General features: G+C 35.6%; 1 long non-coding RNA gene across 3 annotated transcripts in view; it reads right to left on the bottom strand.

Annotated features, from left to right (window-relative positions):
* Positions 1–14,251, bottom strand: part of LOC147834548 (uncharacterized) — a 264,546-nt gene that overhangs the window by 129,760 nt on the left and 120,535 nt on the right. The gene's annotated exons all lie outside the window — the stretch shown is intronic.

Genomic DNA, 14,251 nt, shown 5'->3' on the forward strand with positions numbered 1-14,251 from the left:
CTCTTCTCTGGATATTTCAAAACGAGCAATGACCTTTTCCTGATCTGATCACCTAAAGGAAACCAATTAACATATTGTACTCAGGCCAGTTATTTTCTCCTTCTCCCTCCCTCTGTTTTTTTGTCTCTCGGGGAACTGCCGGCAGAGCTGAGCTTCACAAATTAGTGGTGTGAGATAGAAGACTCAATTACCTGGAAAAGGTCTTATGTGGCGCTTTGCCCATGACACCGCTGTTCACAGCCCACAGAGAACAGGCGCGGAGGGGAAGGAAGATGCGGCGGGTGGCAGTACTGGAAGACAGTGGCTGGGAGCTAGAGAGAAACCTAGAGGTAGTATGTAGAAGCGAAAACAGGTGATGACATGTAGGGGTTTAATGACTCCTCCATCAAACAAGTTTTCTGTTGTTACCAGAAATGCCTCACAGGGGACAGTGGCAGGTTTTTTCCTCATTAGGCCTAAAACTTCCAGCGCAGTCTTCACTGTTTGACATGGTACAGTCTGTCCTGCATGAGAATAGTCCATAATATCAAGCAGGCGGGGGTTGTGTCTCCCTGAAGGCTAGCTAGTTCCTGATAGCCTGCTCTGCAGCGCTTTCTTTTCTCTCTTTCTCTCACTCTGTCAGGAAGATTGGAGAGACATCGAGACGGGAGACTCTGAAAGTGCTACGAAACTAGCACACCATTTATTAAAGGGGCCCTATTATGCTTTTTACACTTTCAGCTTCCTTTAGAGCGTAATGCTGCTGTTTGAGCATGAAAAATATCTGAAAGTCCGGTCCATAGGGAGTTATTCTCTATATCAGTCAGTATGGCTTCTGAATTCTCTCAAATGCCTTGATTTTAGTCAGGAGTTTTCTTCAGTGAACATGAACGTTACAGTATTCTGAATTTATAGAAGTATACCACCCAAGGGAATGAGGCGAGATGGTGAGATGCTGATACGCATGTGATTTCTTTCTGTGCGTGTTTCTTGAAAATCATTCATCAGGAGTTTCAACCGACAAAGCTTTAAAATGGATGCTGATGTTTTGTTTGTTGTTGCAACCCTCTTCTGAATGGGGCGGGGTGGGTGAGGAAGCTCATTTGCATTTAAAGAGATCCATAAAAAACACATGCTGTGTCCCATTTTGCATACTTATACTTCGCCCTAAAAGTATGTACTTTTTTGTTAAGGAAAAGTATTTACTTTTGAGTGTGTAACAGACGAGGATGCACACTTTTGGACATACTACTTCCTTGTTAATAGATCGTTATGTTGCTTAGTTACATCCCCTGTCCATCATCCACATTTCTCTCATATTTAATTACCTTGTCTTATTGGAGATTCAGCTGTGTGTTAATCTGCCATTCCCGAGACCTTCATGCAGAGAAATCTCCTCAGGTCTTTGGGTAATTATGCATTCGGAAGTTAACGTCTAAACATTTCTTGATATAAGTTCACATAGGGCTGGACGATATGGCAATAAATTATATCACGATATATTTTTTAATTTCGGTTGATACAACATAATTCCGATATCGATATGGACAATATTAAAAACACAGGTAAAAACTGCCAAGAACGCACACAATAGATGTTTGTACCTACAAATGTCTGCAAACTGAATATGCAAAAAAAATGTTTACTTTTTATTTTTACAAACAAGAATTGTGAAATAAACTATCAAATAAATAAAACTCTCAGACTCAGCTTATTTATTTAAATAAATAATATATAGACATAGATCATAGAGGTTAGCTTGACCAACGTGAACAAACTTTTATCAGTGTATTTTTTGTATATGCTGATAGTTTAATAATCAAAACAATATCAAAATCTTACAATTATGACATCCACATTGTAAAAAGAAAAAGAATAATAATAATATTGATAATAACAAAAAAAATCAAAGAGTATAGGCTACATTCATATTTGCAATAGAAAAGAGTTGTTTGAATATATTCATAGTTCTGAATATAAACATAACAAAATAGTTCATATATACTTTATATAGTCTATTTATATAGACTAATATTTTATATTATTTTATATAACACATTTTCATTATTTAACAGAAGAATTACCTCTATTAATCACATTCTTTCTATTTCATAAGCTTTGCAATAACCAGATTCTTGGTAAATGTTTGTGGTGATTTTTTTTTTTGTACGTTTGCGCGAGTGCTATATGCTAGCATGAAGTGAGTTTGTGTATGTATGAGTATTGTGCATTGTATATAAAAAAAAAAAATAAAAAAAAAAAACATTTCTCTTCATTTTGTTCAATCCATCTATTTTTACATATCTGTTTTGGTTATGCTTTCAAATTCTGTCTTTACAATAATGCACACATTTCTAGGTGTCATATTCATATCAGCCACTAGCCACCAATATTTCTAGCTGCTATCAGCATTGAGCAACAAAATCACCCACTTCAGTCAACCACTAATAAAAAGCAACCTGTTTTTGCAAATATCTCATTATCTTAGTCTTTGAGACGTAGTATTTTACACAAAGACAGCTGTCACTGATCTTTATACCGAGAGTTTCATTTTGCTCAGCAGAGCAGAACAGAAACACATGACTTCTGCAATCTCGAGATGCTCTGTGAATTGCCGGCTGTCTACGGTGCTGAAGCGTTTGTTGTGTCTAGCAGGTGCAAGTGTCTACAATGATTAGAGGACCATCTGTTCAGGGGTGGATGAATTATGACTGAAGAAGAAGCCCCCTATATCGTTTGAGAGGCATGATTGCTTCTATAGTTTAATAAGTGATGGTTTTGTAGTCTTTGAATTAATTTGTCTCAAAATACAACAGTATAACATGTTAAGGGATTCTAATTTTACTTTGGGTGTCTTCCACAAAAGGTTTACATGCATTTAAAATAAAACAAAAAAGGCCAAATAGTTTTTTACACATAGCTGTATAGAATACTCAATTCAGATTGGTCAGTCGTGACATTTCAAGGTAGGTAATTTCAAGATAACAACTCCTGATTAAAACAGGCTCACCTGGGAACTTTGAATCATCAGTGAAAACTTTAACATCTATATACTTATCTCCACATTCATATGTATCTGCTTGTCTGTCATGGCAATAAGTGACGGTTTTGTAGTCTTTGAATGAATTTTTCTTAAAATACACCAGTACAACATGTTAAAGGTTTCTAATTTTGCATTGGGTGTCTCCCACAAAATATTTACTTGCATTTAAGCTAAAACAAAAAAGGCCACATAGTTCTTTTACACAAAGCTGTATAGAATATTCAATTCAGATTGGTCATTTCAAGGTAGGTTATTTCTAGATAACAACTGCATATTAACACAGGCTCACCTTGGAACTTCGAATCATCAGTAAAAACTTCATATATTATTCATATATATTAACATCCATATACTTATCTCCACGTTCTTATGTATCTGCTTGTCTGTCATGGCACAATTTATGACTGTTTTTGACTGTATGATCCCGTCTTGTATGTAATATAAAGGTTAGAATATGCTTTATTAAGTCTGTTCATTTTCCATCAGCTTTGCGTGTTTGACTGTTTGTTGCCATCTTATGACTGAAATGCATAAGTTAGTGTATACTCCAACAGCTGTTTCTGTCAACTTTGCTTTTAATTAAATAACAAATAAACTATTATGGCTCAGAACGATTTCTAATTTGTATGTTGTGTGGCAAGTGGCTGTGTAATAAACTGTGTAAAGTATATCCAGGACAGTTGATTTTGCAGTATAAAAGTTCTTCATTCTTATAAAACAGCTATAAACCTGTCAGGCTTTATTCCGTGATAACAACCTCCAGGATGTACATTATGCCTAATTTTATCCCTAACTTAGAACTCTTAGCTAGATGTCATAACTGACAAAAATTCTGAGAAAAACAGTCAAGAACTTCACTGCAAAAAGCAAAACTAATTCTAACTTGTTTATTCAATAGCAAATGACCATAAGCTAAGTGGGATAATCAACAGCTTGTCAAACATCAGGCGGTTATTTGCCTCCACGTTGTGCACAGCAATCCATTGACTATTCCTTGCATAATCTACATTAAAAAATCAGCTTTCTCACAATATCTGCAATAAATAGATCAAGAATCCAGTCTCTAAACTCCCTTTTAGGCCGCATTTACACTGCACTGTTCAAGTGACTGAGCATGAAATATGGCCGGTGTGTGTGTGTGTGAGCAGGAAAAAAAAAAAAATCACATGGATTCGGATTTGCTCAAATCAGATTCAGGCCTTGTTCATATGTAACAATTTATCCGATAAGAATGGGATCTGTGCCTTCGTGTCTGCAGTATAAGCAGGTAGATCAGATTTTCACCTGTCAATGCGAGTCACGCATCATTAAAAACCATAGCAAATGACGTCAAGTCTGATACTTTCAATTCACTACAGACTACAGCAGTCCCAAACTTTAAATCTCATACACGAGGCCGAAATACACTTTTATATTATCACATAGCACATGTATTTAAACATGTTAATGAGAAAGAGAGAGAGAGAGAGAGAAAGAGAGAGAGCGAGAAAAAAAAAACCGGATACAGTCACTAAATCGGAATTGACCATCAAGATCTGCAGTGTAAATGCAGCCTAAGAGAGCCTACTGTTCTGAATGGTGAGATGGCCCATTCAGAACACTGGTTGGCAGATAAGCATTTTTTTTTTCTCTAAAGAAAACTGCTTCATCAGCATTCATAAGCATAGTGATAGAGACAGTAATGACTGTCAGTTTTACCATAGAAATTTGATAGTGTGTATGCAAAGTGGACTTGCTTTCTCAACCCACCCCCCACCCCATCCCACCCCCACATAGATGTTAATCCATCAACATATCCTACTTTGTAAAATCAGGTTGGAGTATTCTTTTCCAGATCTCATCTACGACAACAGACTCGAATGCGATTTTATTTTTCACAAGTAGACAATGAAGACCATCTGCATTCTGCATTCTTCATAATCCTATTTAAATTTGTGTAGGAAGTTTGACTAGAAAACTACTGATGATTTATCTCTGGTTGTTCGGAATTGCTTTTTTCCTTTAGAGAGACTCAAACATCTTCATTCATGATGCAATTCAATATTCACAATTTTAAACACTCACAAACAACTATTTTGTACATTACGCAAAGACTAATATTCAAAACAGCATTTTAAAAGTGTTGCATTGGCTCTGAGCACTACAAAGAAACCCATGTCAACATGGGGAGAACATGCAAACTCCATGCAGAAAAGCCAACTGAACCAACCCAGGCTCGAACCAGCAAACCTGAGAAGACAGTGCTGCCAAATTAGGAATCATCAGTCCTAATGCACACCTTTTCATACACACGCATGCCTGCACACACACTTCTATTCAGTAGTGTCATCTTATATTAGTGTGATCATTTTTTCAGCCCTCTGAGTGTACCTGGTGCAATAGCAGTGTTAATGATATATCCAAAGTGAGCTGAACCTGTATGTGTGTGTGTTAGTCTGAGAGAGATTATGAGAAGATGGAGAAGAGTGTTTTAGATGTGGAAATGAATAGGTGTCATTGTGGCCATAAAGAGCCCTTCATTCCCCTGATTCACAGTATCACTCAACGTCAAAATCATAACCTTCCCATACATGCTCATCCTGAAAGTAATAATCCATGTATTTTAAAAAGAGGCCATTCATTAAAGAACAAAACACACTGCACTCAGAGCTGTGTTAAGTGCATAACAAGTGTTAGCAAATGAAATAGTCTATACTGATTTCATGAAACAAATGCTGAATAAATAAAGGAAGCTCACCTAATAAGAAATGAAATACACTGATCATTTCATTTGTCACTGGATGTAAAAGAGATAACATCATGATGAATTACATTTTCCTTCATCTTTGGTCACAAAATGGTTCAACGGAAGTGGTGTTAGTAAGGCAGCAGGGGGGCGCTCAACCTGCGTCAACCTGGGTCCTAACACCAGAGTATAGTGAAGGAGACTCTATACTAGAGCTGAAAATCTTTGCCTGAACCCGACGGGACCCGGGTTCAGGCAAAGTGGGTAAATAAATAAATTATTAATGTATTTAAAATGCAACTCTAAAATGCAATATAAAAATAGCCAGTTATTGTAATTCATTACATTACATTTAATCGAAACATCAACACTCGTCTATAAGTGAGCTTTTCTCCCTCCTCCTGCCTTTTTTACCCTCTATCCGCCTCTGACTTATTCAGCGTTATTCTCAGAGTACCTACACCAGCAGTTTCAGTGGCCTACTCCCACAACACTCCTGTCCATCAAAGAGTTCAGTTTCAGCGCAGAATTCTGATGCAGAAGGCAACATTATCGCAATGTGTGACTGACATCTCAGCAGCCGAGAGAAAGAGGCCTCAAGTGACCTGGACTTCACTGGAGAACAGGAGGAAAAAAAAATAGTTTTTATGACAGTGCTGATCACAGGAGTGGTCTGGAGGTCACTACAAACATAAAACGCTACAGGACACTGGGCTACAGGGAAATGCCAGGAATGGGGGGAACAGTTCTCTTTTCTTCAACGTTGTAATTTTTTTTTACCAACTTTTGGGGTGATTTTAAAAGAAGAAATTTTGATTTGCTAGAAGTTCTGTTAGCTGGTGCAAATGAGCCTCCTCAAGTGGAAATCAGGTAATTATTCCACATAATGAGCATTGTTATAATTTTCTGTATTTTGTGATTTGTGGTTTTTTAATGTTTTTATTTTGATTTGCATTATGGGACATTAATATTTAATTTAATTTGAGGGTATTTACATAAAATCAGGTGAACGCTGTAGAAATTACAACAGTTTGCTTATGTGGCTCCCACTTGTTAAGGGTCCAAAATTAATTGGACACAATAATAATCATAAATCAAACTTACACTTTTTTAATAATTGGTTGCAAAATCTTTGCAATTTGACAAAAGAATAAATGAAAGGATGAATGAAAAAATGAAATTATGAATGAATCAACAAATGAATGGGGGGACAAAAGAATGAACGGGGGACAAAAGGATGAACAGATGGATGAAAGGATAAACGAAAAGATGAACGAATGAACTAAAGGATGAACAAAGGATGAACGAATGAACAAAAAGATGAAAGAATGAATAAGGATGAATGAATGAATGAACAAATGAAAGGATGACTGGATGGACGAAAGGATGAACAAATAGATGAAAGCATGAAAACATGGATGAAAGGATCAATGAATGGACGAAATAATGGATGAATGAATGAATGGAAGGATGGAAGGCAAGGCAAGGCAAGTTTATTAATATAGCACATTTCATACACAGTGGCAATTCAAAGTGCTTTACATAAACAAGAATAAAAAAGACAAGTTTAGGAACATAAAATGCAGACAATAAAAATCATTAAAAACAGAAAACAAATTAAAATGAGTTAAAACAGGTTATAAAAGAATGAAAAAGAAAACAAAAAACATAATAGTGCGATCTGTCGGACGTAGCACAGTGCTCATACAGTAAAGGCACAGCTAAACAGATGTGTTTTCAGTCTTGATTTGAATGTGCCTAATGTTGGAGCACATCTGATCATTTCTGGAAGCTGATTCCAGCAGCGAGGGGCATAGTGGCTAAAGGCAGATTCACCCTGCTTTGACTGAACCCTTGGAATATCTAGTTTATATGATCCTAAAGATCTGAGTAATCTGTTAGGTTTGTATTCAGTGAGCATATCTGTAATGTATTGCGGTCCAAGGCCATTTAGTGATTTATAGACCAGTAATAATACTTTAAAATCTATTCTGAATGCAACTGGCAGCCAGTTTAGAGACCTGAGGACCGGTGTGATGTGCTCTGATTGCCTGCTTCTGGTCAGAATTCTGGCCGCAGCGTTCTGAATGAGCTGTAACTGTCTGACTGTCTTTTTGGGAAGGCCAGTGAGGAGGCAGTTACAGTAATCCACCCTGCTGCTGATAAAAGCATGAACAAGTTTCTCTAAGTCTTCACTGTAAACAAAGCATCTGATTCTTGCAATATTTTTGAGATGATAGTATGCTGATTTACTTACTGCTTTGACATGACTGTTGAAACTCAGATCTGACTCCAGAGTCACACCAAGATTCTTGACCTTATTTTTTGTCGTTTGACCTTTAGAGCCAAAGTACGCATTCACCTTGAGAACCTCATCTCTGTTCCCAAACGCAATGACTTCAGTTTTCTCTTTGTTTAACTGAAGAAAATTTTGGCACATCCAATCGTTAATTTCATCAATGCACTGGTAGAGGGTGTCAATGGGGCTGTAGTCATTAGGCAGTAAGGCTAGGTAGATCTGAGTGTCATCAGCATAGCTGTGGTAGGAGATTTGGTTCTTTCTCATTATTGGAAGAATGAAACAAACACATCTCTTATTATTTGAAAAAAAAAAAAAAAGATTACTTCCAAGCAAATTAAAATAGGCTCTTCCAATAAATAATACATTACTTTACCTAACCCTTCATTTGTAGTTGCTAGGCAACATAAAACATCCCACATTGATAAAGAATATGGGGTGACAGGTGAGCATTCATCAGCTTTTTACAACGCCATTGAATGAGGTTCATCCTATTGAAATGTAGAGTCATAACTAACCATTTTATAGTTAATAATACCTACTGACATTGAGCTGCTTTATTGCACAGTACAAAACTATTATATCCTCCATAATACACTTTCATTGCATAACATCCTTTTTTTACGCCAACACATAAAGCTATCCAAAGTCCAAGCATATAAACAGGTTCTGTATATTCTCCTTTTTTTTTTACTTGTTATCTCTGCGAGTCTCCCTTGGGATTCTGGAAAGTCATACGGTCTCCCACTGAGGATGAGTTTTCACATGTAATAGTGTTTTTCAGCCAATTTATGAAACATTAATCTCCTGTTTAGTAGCTGTTGGAGTGTCTAACATACGGAGAACGTGCAATTACACACAAGAATAAACCAAAAAATTACAGTACTTAAAGGTTATAAATAAACAGAAAAGAAATAATAACAGTAAATAATAGGTTGACCAATACTGTAGGTGTAACTGTGACCGCATCCTTATACCACAATCATACACACTTACATTTATGAAATAAAATTACAGTGAAGACCAAACAAGACCTAAATAATAAAAAGATGTAGAAAAAAGAACAATTTCAGCAAAAAAAAAAAAAAAAAAAAAAAAAAGTCTTAATACTACATGGTTTAAAATTCAGACGAAATTTCACCATGTGAAAAGGTGAGACTCTTCTCTAATTGTATGCCATATTTCACAGGTTTTGAAAAGTAAATATGGTTGTTAGAACTAGCATGGACTTAAGAGTCAGACATATTAAAAAATGGTTGCAATAGCCTTCTTGTTAGAAACAGTCTAATAATAGGAAGGCTACAAGTACATTAAGCTTTGGCGCTTGGATTGTAATATATTGAGAATTTGAAAATCTAATTAAGTGTAATATGTGGAACAGAGGTTTCCTGGCTCTTAAACATTGCTTAATATTGCCTAATATTGCTTTTACCACTCATGAATTGTATTTTCCTACAGTATACTTTGAAAAAAGGGACGACAAGAAAATAAATAAAGAGTCCCAATGAAAACCCATATTGCATCCATTATTTAGTCTATAAATGTATTACTTTACAATAATGCTTTATTTGATAAGTAACCAAGAATGAAGGAATGAGGATCAATACTTTAAAATTTATTTATAAATATAAGCTATGTATATTTTTCCATAGTCTACAGAACAAACCATTGTTATACAATAACTTGCCTATTACCCTAACCTGCCTAGTTAACCTAATTAACCGAGTAAAGCCTTTAAATTTCAATTTAAGCTGTATAGAAGTGTCTTGAAAAATATCTAGTCAAATATTCTGTACTGTCATCATGGCAAAAATAAAATAAAGAAATTATTACAAATGAGTTAATAATACTAGTATGTTCAGAAATGTGTTGAAAAATATCTTTGTTAAACAGAAATTGAGGGAAAAAATAAATGGCAGGTTAATAATTCTAAGTTCAACTGTATATTAAAACGGGGAAAATAAGTATTTGACACATATCAGAAAACATTTCTAAAGATGTTGTTGACTTGAAATGTTCACCAGAAGTTGATAGCAATTCTGTACTTTCTCCTTGTTATAAGGTTGTTATTAGGGTTAGGGATAACTATTTGTTTTGTTTTATTTATTATGTTTGTATTGTTTGGGTTTTTACCAAAATCTGGTTTAATTCCATGTTAACAGTTCCTTTAGGCCAAGTTCAGCCTGCATGATTTTCAAAGTAGTCGTGTTACATATGTATTCACACTGCATGATGATCTGGGCTAGCGTTTTGTCGCTGCTTTGTATACACTGTAAGCAGAGATGTATAAAGTACTAGAGACCCATACTTAAGTAAAAGTACAAGTGCTCTATCAAAAAGTGACTTGAGTAGAAGTAGAAGTGCTCTTTAAGCACCATACTTAAGTGGAAGTACTAAAGTATTCAAAATTTTTTGTACTTAAGTATTGCAAGTAGTTTATTTCAAAATTTACTACTCAAGTACTGAAAGTAAAAGTACAAGTATTGTGTAATGTAGTTATTAAAGAAGGCAGTCAAAAGACATCATATTGTTTTGTTTATTTTAAATATCTTTGGGGCACTTGATTAAGCAGAATGAAAAGAAACATGGCTTACGATACTGTTTTTCTCTGTAAATAATTTCTATGGTACAAGAACTCACATCGTCAGGCTCTTTTACCAGAAAATCACTTCACTGATGAGATAATTCAGCATGTTCATTCATACTCTCTCTCTCTCTCTCTCTCTCTCTTTTACACACACATACACACACACACCTAAATGTACACTCTCACACATTCATACACTCTCACACACAGTTCTCTCTCTATCTCTCTCTCTCACACACACACACACACACACACACACACACACACACACACACACACACACACACACACACACACACACACACACACACTTTTGTGAATTGTGGGGACATTACATAGGTTACAATTGTTTTTATACTCTACAAACTATACTTTTGAATGCTCTAACCCCAAATCCAATCTCTAAACCCAACCCTTACAGGAAATTATGTGTAGTTTTACTTTCTGAAAATAAAAAAATATTTAGTGTGATTGAATTTTATACATAATGTCCACATAATTCACCATCTCCTCCTAACATCTGTGTAATACCGATGTTGTTATACATATACATGGGCGCACACATACACAAACACGAAAATACACTCTTTTACACTCTCATACACACACTCTCTCTCTCTCTCTTACACACACACAGACGCACAGACAGGTACAATCACACTGTTTCTCTCTTACATGCATTATTCACTCACACACACTCACACTTTGGTAGTTTTGAAGTTTGATTGGTTAATACCACAATAAACAGGAGTTATGTCTTCTGGAAGCAGTCGTGAAACTAAACTAAACAAGCAAACTAAATCCTGTTGCACTAATTCACTTGATTTTGATTTTATTGTAAAAAAAAAAAAAAAGAAAAACAGGAAAGTGTGTATAGTACTGTTAAAAGAAAATCTAAAATACTTTATGGCTTATGGCTATGGTTTAGTATTAATTTTTTAAATTTTGATTATGTTTTTAATTAAATTGGTCTTGCACTTCATATGTTCTGTAGTATATTTATTAATTCTGGTACTTTTACCATAAACCAACATCTTAACCAGTTGGTAGAGGCTGATATTTTAGAAATTATGGGATGTGTTGAGAAAAAAATGCATTGACTGTGTTAAATAGCGATATTATGAGTTAAGAAATGCAATAAAAAATCTATTGCTTTTGTCTTGGTGTGACAGTTATAGGGTTATTTTTAATACAATTTTGTTCTTTAATACAGCAGTCAGATATATGAACTGTACTCTTAATTTGACCTGCTTAAAGAAAGCACTCTTTCTGAATGTATCAAACAAAACTCATGCACAGAAGACAGCATGAGCATTTACAGCTAATAAACTCATGTCAATATTATACCGCCTGCTTTTTGAGCGCTAACAGGCGAGGTCTTATGATGATTGGTTATTATCTTCATCTGCTCAACAGAAAGGGCTTTAGAAATTAAGCGCTGTTCACCCATGGCGGGAAGAATACGCGGTTATCACAGGTAATAGACAAAGTGGAGAAAACTTGAACATCAGGCACGCTCGTGTCTGGATGGATCGACAGCTTTAACAGCCAAGAAAAGAGGGAAAGTTACCTTACAAACAGGCCAACGGGTCAAATGTCCAAAGTGAGAAAGAGAGAGGCAGAGGAGAAGTTTTACAACATTTCTCCCTAATAGTAAATTAGCGGCTCGTGTGCCGCCTTCACTCGCGCCTCCGTCCTACGCCATAGTATTGCGACATCGCGCATAGGAGATAAATGACGTCATCACGTAATCACCGGTTATGACCTATTACTGAACTGATATCGATCATTTTGACACCCCTAGTAACGAGTAACGATACAGCACATAAAAATCTATCGGAGTAAAAGTATTAAACTCATGGAAAATATGTACTTAAGTAAAAGTGGAAGTAGGAGAAAAAAATAATACTCCAGTAAAGTACAGATACTGCCTTTTAGTACTTAAGTACAGTAGTGAAGTAGTTCTACTTCGTTACTATACATCTCTGACTGTAAGATGGATCAGCGACAGGGGCTTTCGCATTGCATAACTTTACAATAGGAACAATCACCGACAACTCCGTCCAAACTACGCCTCACAGACAAAAGTATATCTTTTGTGATTAACTATTAACTACACAACGAGAAAAAAGCCTTTAATGGGGTAGAAAACATACATATTTGCTCACCTGTGGTCCGTTCTTTGTACCTCGCTTAAATGATCTAAGCTGATTTGGCAGATCCTGGATCTTTTAATCTTGATAACTGATCTCTCGCAAATTTGGTTCTTCAAACTAGTTTGCAAATCAGATTAAAATGTCTGGATAAACCGATCTGAGATTGCTGCGTGTGTTGTGAAGGACTGATCTATCGATCCGCGAAATCATGATCAGCAATGCAATGATTGGCTGACGGCACAGCAGCGTAATGATATCATCTGATTAATATTCAATTATCCATGTGAGCTAAATTACATAAAATTAGCAGTAAACGGCTTGTTAAATATGATACGCAATAACGTTACACCTTGTTGTGGGCTGCATGCTTGGGCCTTTCATGTGTCAAAAGCAATTCATTTAGTTTTACAGTTGGAGCGGATTTTCTTTATTATGGTAGTATTATTGTAGCCGTTTTTTTTTTTTTATCGGTGTAAATAACTTGATACAAAAGCATTTTAATATTGGTAAAGGTGTCTACAACTTTTGTGAAGCATCAAATCACCGTCATAAAACTGAACTGTTTATATCTGTTTATATCTTCCCGATCAGGTTTGAGCTAGCAGAACTGTTGCTATGACAACAACTCTCGAATCAGCTTTGAAGAACGAAATGATCCTGGATCGTGTCAAATCGTCAACATCCAAACACAGCTAACTGAGTAATCCACGTACGAAGAACGGACCCCTGGGTTTGAAGGTAATTAGCAATTTCTCCTCAAGTTTCTTTTTTAACTTTTTATTTTTACTTTAACAGACATGGGTGTTCCAGTCAAACCTTCACTAGTTTTTCCTCCATTTCTTGGGTCTAAATAAACAAAAAATGAGCGCTTTTATATTCTTCCCCAGCCTCCCACTGGCCTGCAGGTACACACACACACATGCTGCTCTCTCATTGGTTGCAGGCAATCATCAATGTTATTTTCAATCAAAACTCATTCACACGGCATGATTTGAATCAGCATGATTTGACTCATCGTCAATTTTCTCAGATTGCGTCTTTGTTAGTTCACAGTGTATTTGTCACTTACGTGCACGAGCACCGATAGGCCATGTGATTTTAGGCATTTGTCAACGATTTCTCAAAACCTGTCAGCGAGTCAAAATCGGGGCTAAAAACCATGCAGTCTGAACTCGGCATTAAAATAATATTCCCAGGAAAAAGAATATGAATACTTCACCTTTTTGATAAAAATTTAATTAACAGCTACAACCCATTTTTTCAGCACTATATGTCTTATTTTTGTTTCATTACAAAGTGTTTAAATACTTGCATTAAAAAAAACTATTAATGCAAAAAAATATATATAAATAAATACAAAAATTAAATAAATAACAGATTAAAGCAAAAATATCATAGCCACTTTAATAAATCCATCACTTACTGTTAGTTCAAGTTCATCACCAAATGCATTAATTCATGC

Source organism: Danio rerio, chromosome 12 (genome assembly GCF_052040795.2).
Source record: "Danio rerio strain M-AB ecotype USA chromosome 12, GRCz13ab, whole genome shotgun sequence".
NCBI classification, from domain to species: Eukaryota; Metazoa; Chordata; class Actinopteri; order Cypriniformes; family Danionidae; genus Danio; species Danio rerio.